General features: G+C 43.7%; 1 protein-coding gene across 4 annotated transcripts in view; it reads right to left on the bottom strand.

Annotated features, from left to right (window-relative positions):
- Positions 1 to 2887, bottom strand: part of SPATA7 (spermatogenesis associated 7) — a 139118-nt gene extending 136231 nt beyond the window's left edge. For 3 of the 4 annotated variants that reach the window (XM_085894740.1, XM_085894744.1, XM_085894743.1), the window contains exon 1: positions 2806 to 2887. The gene's annotated coding sequence lies outside the window, so the exon portion shown is untranslated. Of the gene's footprint in view, positions 1 to 2737 lie in introns of all 4 variants that reach the window. The other variant, XM_085894742.1, reaches the window with a different exon arrangement.
- Between the last annotated feature and the right edge of the window lie 10184 nt (positions 2888 to 13071).

Here is a 13071-nt window from a genome sequence, read left to right as displayed (position 1 = left end):
AAGCAATAAAATTACATTTAATGAGCACACAAACAACAACTACGTGATATAAAATATCCCTTTTCGCATGCTTTACTTCGTTTTAAATAGTCAGCGATCCTCACAGATAGGTATGCGATATTATGGCTGTGAAGTACATGTCTTTTGATGACACCAGTCAGCGAAGTGATGGGAGGCTCGCCGTGTGAGAAAATAACTGTTTAAAAGTTTTCAAATAAAATGACAAACAAACATCGCTCCAAGCTCAATGAAATAAAAAAAAAAAACATCCGAAATGAAAGCAGATCACACAAAAACGTGTAAATGAACAAACATCGAAGACTACCACTCAAAGTTAAGCAACAGTTATTACAAATATTTACGCAAAAAGATAAATAAAGCAAAAGGAAAGGTAAAAGAATGGTGAAACCGGGGTGTGTTCCATTACCAAGCAGCTTGTAGAGCGCTGTTAGACAAGTGACTAAAGCACTCAAGCAAGCACTCCAACAAAACGGTTCATAAGGAACGGCTGGCTTAGCAAGCGATAGGAAGCTGATTGGTAATGGAACACTTGGTAGAACGCATACCTCGGCCAGGCTGAACAGTTTACGTTTTGTATCCCACTGATAGGATGGATCTGGATCCGGATCTGAACCAAAAACTAACCGGGTTGTTCGTGGAAAGTCATCAACTCATCTATCGATAATTCCAGCAGTGTGTGTGTGTGTGTGTGTGTGTGTGTGTGTGTGTGTGTGTGTGTGTGTGTGTGTGTGTGTGTGTGTGTGTGTGTGTGTGTGTGTGTGTGTGTGTGTGACCGCTGTTTCTTGACAACCACTGGTCCGATATAATTGAAACTTGCCAGATATATTGCTGGGGTGCTGTGGATGTGTCTTTTCAAGGTTTGATATTAATCGGACAAGTGGTTCCCAAGTTATGGCCATTTATTTACCAAACCAATGACAGGACACGTTGCTGCGTAGGTGTGGCCGTTGGGGAAGAGAACCTCAGCCGCGTTCCCATTACGGGTTACGACGTACGGAATTCCAGATAGTGCCGACTTACTGTATTGTAATAATTTCTCGATTTCTTATGCGCATTTATAGATAAACACAATGCGCCAATCCAGTCATCGTTTATGAGAGCAAAGGAATGACCTGTGTAGTTGTTTGAAAGTTTTTGTTTTTTTTGCACGTACGGCCACGCGAGAGCAAAGGAATGGCCTGTGTGGTTGTTGTTTCTGACACGCGGTTTGAAAGTTTTTTGTTTTGTTTTTTTTTGCACGTATGGCCACGCACGTACAGGCACGCGAGAGTGAAGGAACGGCCTATGTAGTTGTTGTTTCTGACACGCGGTTTGAACGTTTTTTTGTTTTCCTTTTTTTTGCACGTACGGCCACGCACGTACAGGCACGCACGCGAGAGCGAAGGAACGGCCTATGTGGTTGTTGTTTCTGACATGCGGTTTGAAAGTTTTTTTTTGTTTTTGCACGTACGGCCAGGCACGTATGGGCATGTGAGAGCGAAGGAACGGCCTGTGTAGTTGTTTGAAAGTTTTTGTTTTTTTATGCGCGTACGGCCACGCACGTACAGGCACGCACGTATGGGCATACGAGAGCAAAGGAATGGCCTGTGTGTTTGAAAGTTTTTTTTTTTTTTGCGCGTACGGCCACGCACGTACGGGCATGTGAGAGCGAAGGACCAGCCTGTGTGGTTGTTGTTTCTAACACGCGGTTTGAAAGCTTTTTGTTTTGTTTTTTTGCACGTATGGCCACGCACGTACGGGCATGAGAGAGTGAAGGAACGGCCTGTGTGGTTGTTGTTTCTGACACGCAGTTTGAACGTTTTTGGGGTTTTTTTTTTTTGCACGTATGGCCACGCACGTACGGGCATGCGAGAGCGAAGGAACGGCCTGTGTGGTTGTTGTTTCTGACACGCGGTTTGAAAGTTTTTTTTGTTTTTTTTTTTGCACGTACGGCCACGCACTTGTCCACCAAATTTTGTCATCAGTGGGCCACAACTTTTTGAAATATCGTGCTACATATCGTTTTTTGACTCTCTTAATGGTGAAGAATCACTTTTTAAAAATAAAAATAATAATTTGAGTGTCTGGATCCCCATCTTCAGAAAAATCGAATCAATTCGTCCTCATCGCACAACCAACCTGCCCACCAAGTTTCATCCAAGTCCATCCACAACTTTTTGGGATTCCTGCTCACAGTCAAACAAACAAACAAAGACAAACAGACAGACTGGGGTCCACCTTCGGTGGTGGAGGTATTAATTCTCTCAACCAAACATTGAAAGGTGTGCCAATAATCACCATGGAGAGATTAAAATTAAAACGATTGAACACTTTGTAACCGGTTTTGTAATGTCTACCCAGACGAAGAGATTTGCTTCGACACAACAAACAAATTTCCAGATGACGGTCACCATGGCAACTGAAAATCCGACCAAGCTCCAATTTCAATTTACGAGTCTTGAGTCGAAACTAGAGTTGTTGTTGTTACTGTTACCGGAAGAAAGCGAATTCAATCCCCACAAACAGGACGGTAAACCCGATACAGTACTCGACACTCAGACAAAACACCGAAATCCAATGGTTGGACAACACAAACGACATTTACAATTGTGCAGGAACAGCAGAACACCACAGGATTAATGGAAGCCGAGCCGGGATCGGACAGAATCCGTTAATTGATATTTCACCAACACAAAAAATCTCTCGTTACAGTGAAAAAATGAACCTGAAAACTCACCAAGGGACGGTGAACCGCCGGATGACGACTGAACGTGTTTTACTCCGCGTACGACGTGCGGATCTCACCTGAGCTGTCGCCATGAGCCGCCACAAACCAACAGGATAACACTGACGTCACGGAGCGAACCCAAAGGCTCCACCCCCCCCCGTCACCCCATTGGTCAAGCGGGACATTCTGATTGGCTGGCCTCAAAACTTTTTACATTCTGATTGGCTGTCCTCAAAACCTTTTACATTCTGATTGGCTGTCCTCAAAACCTTTTACATTCTGATTGGCTGTCCTCAAAACCTTTTACATTCTGATTGGCTGGCCTCAAAACTTTTTACATTCTAATTGGCTGGCATATTGGACATTCTGCATTAAAAAAAAACTTCATCACAAACCATTTCAGTCAGAGGCAAAATCAGTTATTGATTCGGTTTTGGGGGTTATTAACTTTCGGTCGAGACGTTTACTCTTTACTAGTAAAGGTACCCGGTGTTGCCGGCTGCCTTTGCTAGTTAAGTTAAGGTCTTTCCGGGTCTTCAAGGTCTTGTCGGGTCTTCAGAGGTCTTGCCGGGCAACGCCGGGTCCCTCCTGCCTCCAACCAACCAACCCCCCCCCTTTCCCTCCTCTCACCCCACCCCTCCTTCCTCCCGTCCCACCCACCCCTCCCTCACGCAGCCAGCGACATCTCACTTTCAGTTCAGAGCATTCTGTGTTTTTAAGTTATCGTTATTTGTTATATGAGCCTTGACCTTTTTGACATATACTCCAATGGGCCTTGAGATGGAATAGGTTGAGAACCTCGACTCCAAATGGTCAAGGGTCCAAGCTGTCTTATCTGTTTGAAGGGTGTTAGGGGGGTCTTCAGGGTTTGGGTGTCTTAAAGGGTCTTCAAAGGTCTCGGGGTTCTCAACAGTCTAAAGAATCGCAAGGTTTAAAAGGTGCACTGCCACAGTGCGTAATTAATAGATGTACATGCAGTCAGGGTGCAACTGACGTTCAAACAGTACGTAATTAATAGACGTACGTACAGTCAGGGTGCAACTGACGTTCAAACAGTATGTAATAGACGTCCGTGCAGTCAGGGTGCAACTGACGTTCAAACAGTACGTAATTAATAGACGTACGTGCAGGCACGGTGCAACTGACGTTCAAACAGTACGTAATTAATAGACGTACGTGCAGTCAGGGTGCAACTGACGTTCAAACAGTACGTAATAGACGTACGTGCAGTCAAGATGCAACTGACGTTCAAATAGTACGTAATTAATAGACGTACGTGCAGTCAGGGTGAAACTGACGTTCAAACAGTACGTTATTAATAGACGTACGTGGTCAGGGTGCAACTGACGTTCAAACAGTACGTAATTAATAGACATAGGCTTCGCAGATGGCTTTACAGAATGAGTTTAGGCTATTCGAGGTCTTAAGGGACTTTGGGGTCTAACTAAAGGGTCTTTAAGGGTGTTATGTGTGTTTGGGGTCTTTAAAGGCTGATGTGGTGGATGAAAACACCTTTCGAACAGTCCCTGGGTCAAACTTGGTCGTTGTGCCAAATTTGGTGGTCGTCGGCCAAACGGTCTTTGCAAAACACGCAAACATTTTTTTTTTGCAAAAAAAAACGACCTTTTTGTGTGTCTCACCAACACCAACACTGAACACGAAATCCTGTTCAATGGTCAAATTTACATTTGGCATTTTGTATAGTGTCGAGGCTCATGGAGGAGCTTGAACACAGAAGGGATCGGGACGTAACAGAAGGAAAAGGAAAGTATAAAGAGAGGCAGGGACACCAAACGGAAGGTTGAGAAATACATGAGACTACAAAAGGGAGACTTGATGGAGAAATAAGGGATGTGGGGGAAGAAATAGGGCAAGGAGGGTACACGAGATGGGGGGGTCACAGAAGTGGAAGGAAAACTTGTTATTTGGGATGAGTTGGGCTGGGTAGGAACGATCATGGTTTTGGATTGGAGAGGATCTGAAATTGTGATAAATGAGCGGTCATGAAGACCTGGAAGGAAGAATGAGATTGAAGAGAATGTAGAAGTTGGTTCCACAGTGGGGAAAAAAAAAAGAGGAATGAAGGAGTGGAGGTGAGCAGGGATCCTGGATTGAGGTTGTTTCAAAAGAAGGGTGTTAATGGTGGAATGTGTGTGCGATGTAGCAACCAAATGGTTGTGGGGGTGGGAAGATTCCCATAATCTTGAAGGTCTTGGTGTCCACAGCATAAAGCTGAGCAAGGTGTGAGGCAAGGGAGTCAGTCCAGAGGGGAGAGCAGTATGCCATCCTTGTCGGATACCCAACCGTCGGCTGGCTTTTCAGGCCAACTTTAAAATGTGGTTTGTCCAAGAAAGATCATGACTGATAGTGAGACCCAGGAGTTTTAATGACTGAACTTCCAGATGATTTTTTAAGAAAGTAGATCTGTGGAAGTTTGTATCTGTGGAACCACCTTCCAGAAGCTGTGATATCCTACTCTTCCCTCTCGAGCTTCAGGTTGGTGGAAGACGACCATTCAATTCCCCATCGTTATCCACACTCTTTCCTTTTTAACTACGCTCCTTTTTCCTACTGCCCTCCTCCTAATCCAACCGTCTTATTTGTCGCTTGCATATATATATATATATATATATATATATATATATATATATATATATATATATATATATATATATATATATATATATATATATATATATATATATATATATATATATATATATATATATATATATATATATATATATATATATATATATATATATATATATATATATATATATATATAAATATATATATATATATATATATATATATATATATATATATATATATATATATATATATATATATATAAATATATATATAAATATATATATATAAATATATATATAAATATATATATATATATATATATATATATATATATATATATATATATATATATATATATATATATATATATATATATATATATATATATATATATAGATATATATATATATATATATATATATATGTCTGTCTGTCTGTCTGTCTGTCTGTCTGTCTGTCTGTCTGTCTGTCTGTGTGTCTCTCTCTCTCTCTCTCTCTCTCTCTATCTCTCTCTCTCTCTCTCTCTTTCTCTCTCTCTCTCTCTCTCTCTCTCTCTCTCTCCCTCTCTCTCTCTCCCTCCCTCCCTCTGGCGATTCATGAGCTGAGTGCAGTGTCATGGCGTCTCCTTGTGTTGGGGCTTTGTAGATGTCCATGTTCGTGGTTTGTCTCCCCAACCTACCCTTTGCACTGTGTCTTTGTGTATTCCCCTTTCAAGCTAACCCCCCCCCCCCTCCTTATTGAGACAGAGAGAGTAAGAGGCGAGAGAGAGCATGCGGTGGTATTGGTGAGGTTTCCTGATTGGGATGTTTCCCTCCTTGTATTCCTCACTTTGTGTGATAAATTATAATCTATTTCTCCTTTTTCATAATTCTTATTATATTGTTTTGGCTGTGGAAATTTGCACAACACCAGTAAGGTCCTTAGATCAGTTATGCCGGTAAGGCCAAAAAAAAAAAATGTTGCATTGGCGTAACGGGTCACTGAAAAATAGGGTAGGTCGGTCGGGATCTTTTTTTTTTCTTTTTTTTTCCCTAATAAATCCCTCCCAAAATCTCCCCCGGCTCGAGTACCACCCTTTTTGTCGGCGGGTTCTGTCCGAAACACTTCCGGGTTTTTGCGATCGCAATCAACAAGATACTTGAAAACGATAGCAAAACAACAAAAATAGCAATAAAATAGGGTCGGCAAAATTTTTCGATAGCAAAAAAACAAAACAAAAAAACGTAGGGTCGGCGGAATTTTTAGGGTCGGGCGGGTTACGCCAATGCAACATTTTTTTTTTTTTGGCCTAAGTTTATGTGCAGATAGTTTCCCACCATTGTTTACAGAGTTTATTCGTGTTCACCGGACTGCGACGCTTTGAGATAGCCGTTTTTCTTTTCTCTAACATTATTTTGGACCAATCATCCCCCAACAACCAAATCGCCACCACCAACATCATTCCCAAACAACTACAACTCAAACACCACCACCTTCGCCTCTTTACATCCACAACTCCACCCCGCAAACATCACTTCACCGCCATTCTCAAACGACGCCCACAACAACGAAATCGCCACCACCATCATTCCCAAACAACCACAACCAAACCACCACCACCTTCACCCTTTTCCCTTCACTACCATCAACAACGCCACCCCGCAAACATCGCTTCACCTCCATCCCAGAGACAACGCCATCTTCACGCTGTCAGGACGAGCGCTCCGATGATTTCTACCACGTCCGCTTTGCCGGGGTCGGAGTTCACGCTGTCAGGACGAGCGCTCCGATGATTTCTACCACGTCCGCTTTGCCGGGGTCCGAGCTCACGCTGTCAGGACGAGCGCTCCGATAATTTCTACCACGTCCGCTTTGCCGGGGTCGGAGTTCACGCTGTCAGGACGAGCGCTCCGATGATTTCTACCACGTCCGCTTTGCCGGGGTCGGAGTTCACGCTGTCAGGACAAGCGCTCCGATGATTCCCGCGATGTCCGCTTTGCCAGGGTCAAAGGTCGCGCTGTCGAGGCGAAGCCTCGGTGAATTACACACATCGGCTCTGCCAGAGTCAGGGGTCACGCTGTCGAGCGAGTGTTTTGGTGATTTCTACCACGTCGGCTTTGCCGGGGTTGGAGGTCAAGGGTCAGGGATCGATTCTCGCTTCCCCGGCCCTTTAAAAGGGCGAGCAGAACGGAGCTCAGGGCCAGTCAGTTTTACGGAGCTCGAGGCAGTGTCGAGAAAAGTGTCGGTGGGTCGGTTTCCAGTGTTGGTGAACGGAGCTCGCAGTCAGTAGTGGGGGAGACGAGCTCGCGATCAGTTACAAGTCAGCCTGGGTTCAGTTTTCGAGAGACGGAGCTCAAGGCAGCCGGTTGTGGGGAGACGGTCGTGGTGTCAGAGCGAGAGTTGGTGAACAGAGCAGGGATGCGGAGAGGGGCTCGGAGGCAAACCAGAGGGCAACGTGGAGACCACTGCCGGGAAAAGGGGCGAAGTGGAGACCACAGCCAGGGAGAGTTTGCCGGAGCCAAGGCGGTCCAGGATGCTCGTTCGAGCGTCAACTCGCTAAGAGAGCGTCAACTCACTAAAAGAGCATCGACTGGCTAAAAGGGCATCAATGTGCTGAGAGAGCATCAGCAATTCCCCCCATACCGAGCATCCGCGCTGAGAGAGCGCCGGTAACCCTGTCCATTCCGTGGTGCCTGCTGTGTGGCGCGAGCCTGCGCATCCGGGTGGAGAACGCCGGAGAGAGCTCACCGACCAAGCCGGGTGCCCGAGGACAGGCGCGGCCACGCCAGGCCGTGGGGGAGTAGATGTCGCGACCTGCCCACCGTCGCGTCACGAGGGCGCGGTTAAGACCCTTCGGTCTCGTGGGCCTCACCGTTCATCCAGGCTCCACGTCACATTCGGTCCACGGACCTGTCTGCCACCCTTGTCTTTGGGGGTGGCTTTTCTTTTCTTTTTGTATAAATGCATGTGGTGGCGCCGTCCAGTAAGTAGACTTGTTTAAGTGACTGTGTGTGCGAATAAAACGCTTTATTCGGTGGTCATTCTTTTATCTGCTTGCTTTGACTGTACATACGTGCATGATTCATTGCTGTGACTGTAAATACGTGCAATGTCTAATAAATGTGCTTACTGAACTGTTTCCCGTTCGTTGCGTCCATTTCCCTTTTGAAAGTGCCATCTTGCATCACGGAAGAAATTGGTAGAGGGGTGTAAGCACCAGGTAAACAGAATCACATCCGTCGAGGTCGGCGATAACACCGCTCGGTTATCACTGTAGCACGGAACAGACCACTTAAGCGGTTCGTGTCCTAGGCCGACCTACGGCGAGGTACGATCGCCCGGACGACTACTCGCGCAGCTACTGAGGTAGGTCGAATTTGACGAGCAAACATATCCTGTGCGGGTGGGCAATTGGCACGATCGTGGTGAGGTTAACCCCCCACCCGTGACTCGCTCCTGGCGGTAGCTCCAAGGAGGGTCACGACTGAATTGTCCAACCGGTGGGCGAGGCGGTCACGATTCGAGTTACGCGGCCGATCGCACGTCAGGCGGGCGCGAATTTGCAACAATATATATATATATATATATATATATATATATATATATATATATACATATATATATATATACAGTACATATATATACATATATAAATATATATACATATATATATACAGTACATATATATATATATATATATATATATATATATATATATATATATATATATATATATATATTTCGTTTGTTTGTTGGAGCCTTAAGACTTCGTTGATACTTTATGTAAACATTGAAACGATGTTGGATAGTTCTCGTTTCACGGCTTTTGAAACTTTAACCCGGAAACATGGGTTAGTTTGTTTGCCTTCGTTGGGAATCGATGTGGAGGCGGTTATCCTCGCTGTTGGGGAGTGAATCAGTTTGGAGAATATAAAAGTGGCTTCTCACAAGAATGAACGTGCAGTAATCTTTGTTTCCACAGTAAACATTGTTGCTCAAGTTGTCGAACATGGGCTTTTTCTTTCCTCCCGACGTGTTTGTCCAGGTATGTCCTCTCGACACGCCGCCGGCAGTTCGGGTTTCCCTCTGTGATGTTCCTCTGTTCATTAAGAACACAGAAATGGTTAACAAACTTAACAAACTTGGTTCTGTTGTTTCTTCAGTTTCTATGATTCCTTTATGAGGAGAAAATAACTGTTTAAAACATATCATGTCCTTTCATCGTTTTGTTTGTATGATTTTACCACGTGGTGTAACCTCATTAAATGCAGTATTGCCCTTCAAGGTCCAAGGGTACACTTATAGGGTCTTTGTCTCTACAGAGTCTCTAGTTTGCTTTGTGTGGCCAATATGGTCATTGAAAAGACTCCTGCCCGAGTAGGTCCACGGGTGGAGTCACGAGCCTGATTGGTGATGTTCACCAGGGTGCAACTGAGATCATTTGTTTATAATGTTAATAGTATGGGTGCTGAAAGCCCCCACTGTAGACATACAGAAAAATAGGAAAAGAACCCTCTCATCTTCCCCCACTCTCAACGAGCCAGACAATAAGGTCTTGGCTGGTCCCCCAAACTTCGCTCAATTGGGGAGTAAAGGAGCGCAACCTCCTCCTCAGTACTCACCTCCAGCTGAAGTAATTCCTCAACCTGCTCTACTTTCAGAGTCGGTTGAGGATCGTGTGATAAATATCGGGAACTTATGTGTTGTCCAGACAGCACCCGAGTCTCTTGGGTGTTCTGAGGTTCATCCTCCATGTGAGATAGAGCCTCCATGTCTGTCCCTTGTTGAACCTTGTGTTGATCATGTCCCCCTCCCTCAATGTGGAGCGATAAATGTGTCCCAACTCGCAATCTGTCTGTGAGTGACTCATCCATTGAGGTTGCTGAGCCTTATCAAGCTCATGTGCAGCAGAATGCTGAGGATGAAATCTCAGTGTTGCTTTGTTGAGCCCGTTTCTTCGGCAATGGATTCTCATTGTAATGATTGTGACTCTGATGGGGGTTCTTCTGTTGCCTCACTAAGTGATGGTGAGGCCGAACTCCAATCAGAGCGTGTCTCTGGAGAATCCATCCCTCTTACTGAAATCATGGATTTTTTTTTTACAAAAAACTTATTGTAAAAGGCGTGGGAAAATTCGCGATTTCTTCGCTGATACTCGTGCCTTCATTATTGGCACTCAGGGTGTTGTTCGACAATCCGCAACCCTTCATGTTTCTGATAACTCGCTTAAAAGATTGAAAAGGTATCTTGTTATAGTCAGGAAAGAATTAAACTTGCAATGGTTGAGTTGCTGCTTATGTCTTCATGAACATAGCTAGTTTGAATAGTAAAGGTCCCATGACACCCAAAAGTACTGAAATTGCATATATATATATATATATATATATATATATATATATATATATATATATATATATATATATATATATATATATATATATATATATATATATATATATATATATATACATCTGTCCTATTGAAGTTTTTCATCGTGATTTTAGATCTGACAATGTTTTTTTCACAATACTCGTTCTGTAAAATGTAATATTAAAAAAACAAACCTCTTCGGGAACGCCCTTAAAAATTCTGCCGAAATCCACTGAAAGAGGCGTAACCCACATGACGTCATCTCCAGAACGCCAAAGGCTGAACGTAAATTACTCGGGTTGGTGGTCTACGTGATTCTATTGGCTTTCTGTGTGTTTCCACATTTGATTGGTCGACTCAATCGCTTCTTTCATTTCTGCTTTAAAAAAAATCGAACATTTGGTTTTGAATAATGGATGACATGGACTTTCACTTGTCTGGTAACGGCAGTGAGTGTGAGAGAAATGAAGGATTTCGGTTTGAATCGCATGGAGAATTGTCAGATAACGTAGTCGCGGGAGGTGAAGTTCAGGCAGCTGGAAATGGAATACGGCCCTAGCAGTTCGAGCCCGAAGCAGGACAAGCAGAGGAAACTGGCGATGAAATTCCCGGAGTTCATGATGATCGGGAGGACATCGAAGGAAGACTCGGAAATAACAACTGGTTAGACTAAATCCTATTCGTAATTCAATAATGTAAATTCGACTTGCATACTGCTCGATATCAGAAATATTTTAGTGAGGTGATGTGACCAGAGCAGCGGACATGTTGCACCGCGGCGAATGAATCACAAGCAAGGCTGGCGCATGTCATCGGCCGTATCTCTCCGCGCATAAAACGAAGCAATCTCGCTGTCCGGATACGATGAAAACTTGTGTGCAGAACACACCTTGTGACACAATTTTCGAGAGTAGTCCGATAAATCTGACGTTCTGTTGCATTTTTATCCCCCGCCGCATGGCGGAAGGGGGATATTGTTGTCACCCGGATCGTCCGTCCATCCGTCCGTCCGTCCGGCTGGCTGGGCGTCAACATTTATAGCTGTGAGTGCGATAACTCATAAACTGTTCACCATATCGATTTTACATTTGGGTCACACATGTACCACCTGAAAAGGAAGAACCCTATTGATTTTGGGCGTGGATCCAAGATGGCCGACTCGGGTGGCCATCTTGAAAAAAATGTTTTCTGTAATAAATGGAAAACCGCTTATCTGATTTCAATTATTTTACCTTCGCAAACTTTGTTGCGAAGGTTATGTTTTGATCGCTGTGTATTTATTTATTTATTTATTTGTCAATATGTGTGTTTGTTTGTTATTCGCATAACTTCAAAAGTATTGAACTGAATCGCAGCAAATTTGGTGGGATGATTGGTTATTATCCGAGGACCATTTGATTCGATTTTGGGAGCGATCGGGTCAAAGATCAAGGTCAAGGTCATGAAAAGGTCAAAATCGTCTTTTTACCATGGCACGGTCAATTTGTATCCAATTTGCATGCAACTAATGCCAAAATGTTCAGAATTCAATGCCCCATCTTGTGATATGTGACATGACACAATGACATAATAACCCTTATGAGCGGTTGGGAGTCAAAGGTCAGGGGGGGTCACGACATTGCAAAATGTGCGGTTTTAGTCAAAACAGTCAATTCTTATCCGATTTGCATGAAACCAACACCAAAATTTTGACTGTTCTGTTCCCCACACTCTAATAACAATTACAAAATTAAGAGTACAAAGGTCAAGATCGAGGTCATGAAAAGGTCAAAAATCGTCATTTTTGTACAATGAATGTTTGTTTGTTCACAATAAATAACTTATTTAGAAAAACAGAAACTCGTGTGTGCTAAATGCCCCTAAAATGCCAGAAAATAATATCTATAAATGTGACCAGTTGTCATCAGATTGACTTGACACCGATACCCAAAAAGGTCAGGGAGTTCATACACAAATTGTACAATGTACGTGAATCAGTGTCAAACAGCAGGAAATTTAATGTTTTTAAGCCATCATAACACATATGAGATGGCAGATGTGGTATGGGATTAAATACCCTCACAATCAACGGTTTCTGGGGGGGGGGGGATGTAGCGTTGGCGAAGGTATGCGCTCTACTGAGTGCCCGTTCTAGTTGGTTACTACGTTCCTCACCCATGGGGAACTTTATCCAACATGGTTTCAGCCCGCTCGGACATCCAATATGGCCGCCAGGCAGCCATGTTGAAAAAAATGACATTATCGCGATATAGGCTCTAATTTTTTTTTCTTTTCTTATGAAACGTGCTGGAAATGTAGGTAATGGAACGAAGTAGGTTGCTATTGAATTTCGGCGATGTCGAACATCCAATATGGCCGCCAGGCAGCCATCTTGAAAAATGACATTATTGCGAAATAGG

Source organism: Eptatretus burgeri, chromosome 9 (assembly GCF_056783735.1).
Source record: "Eptatretus burgeri isolate ZD-2024b chromosome 9, Ebu_testis_v1, whole genome shotgun sequence".
In the NCBI taxonomy this organism is placed as follows: Eukaryota; Metazoa; Chordata; class Myxini; order Myxiniformes; family Myxinidae; genus Eptatretus; species Eptatretus burgeri.
Note: the sequence above shows the minus strand (reverse complement) of the source record. Positions and strands in the feature narration are given on the sequence as shown.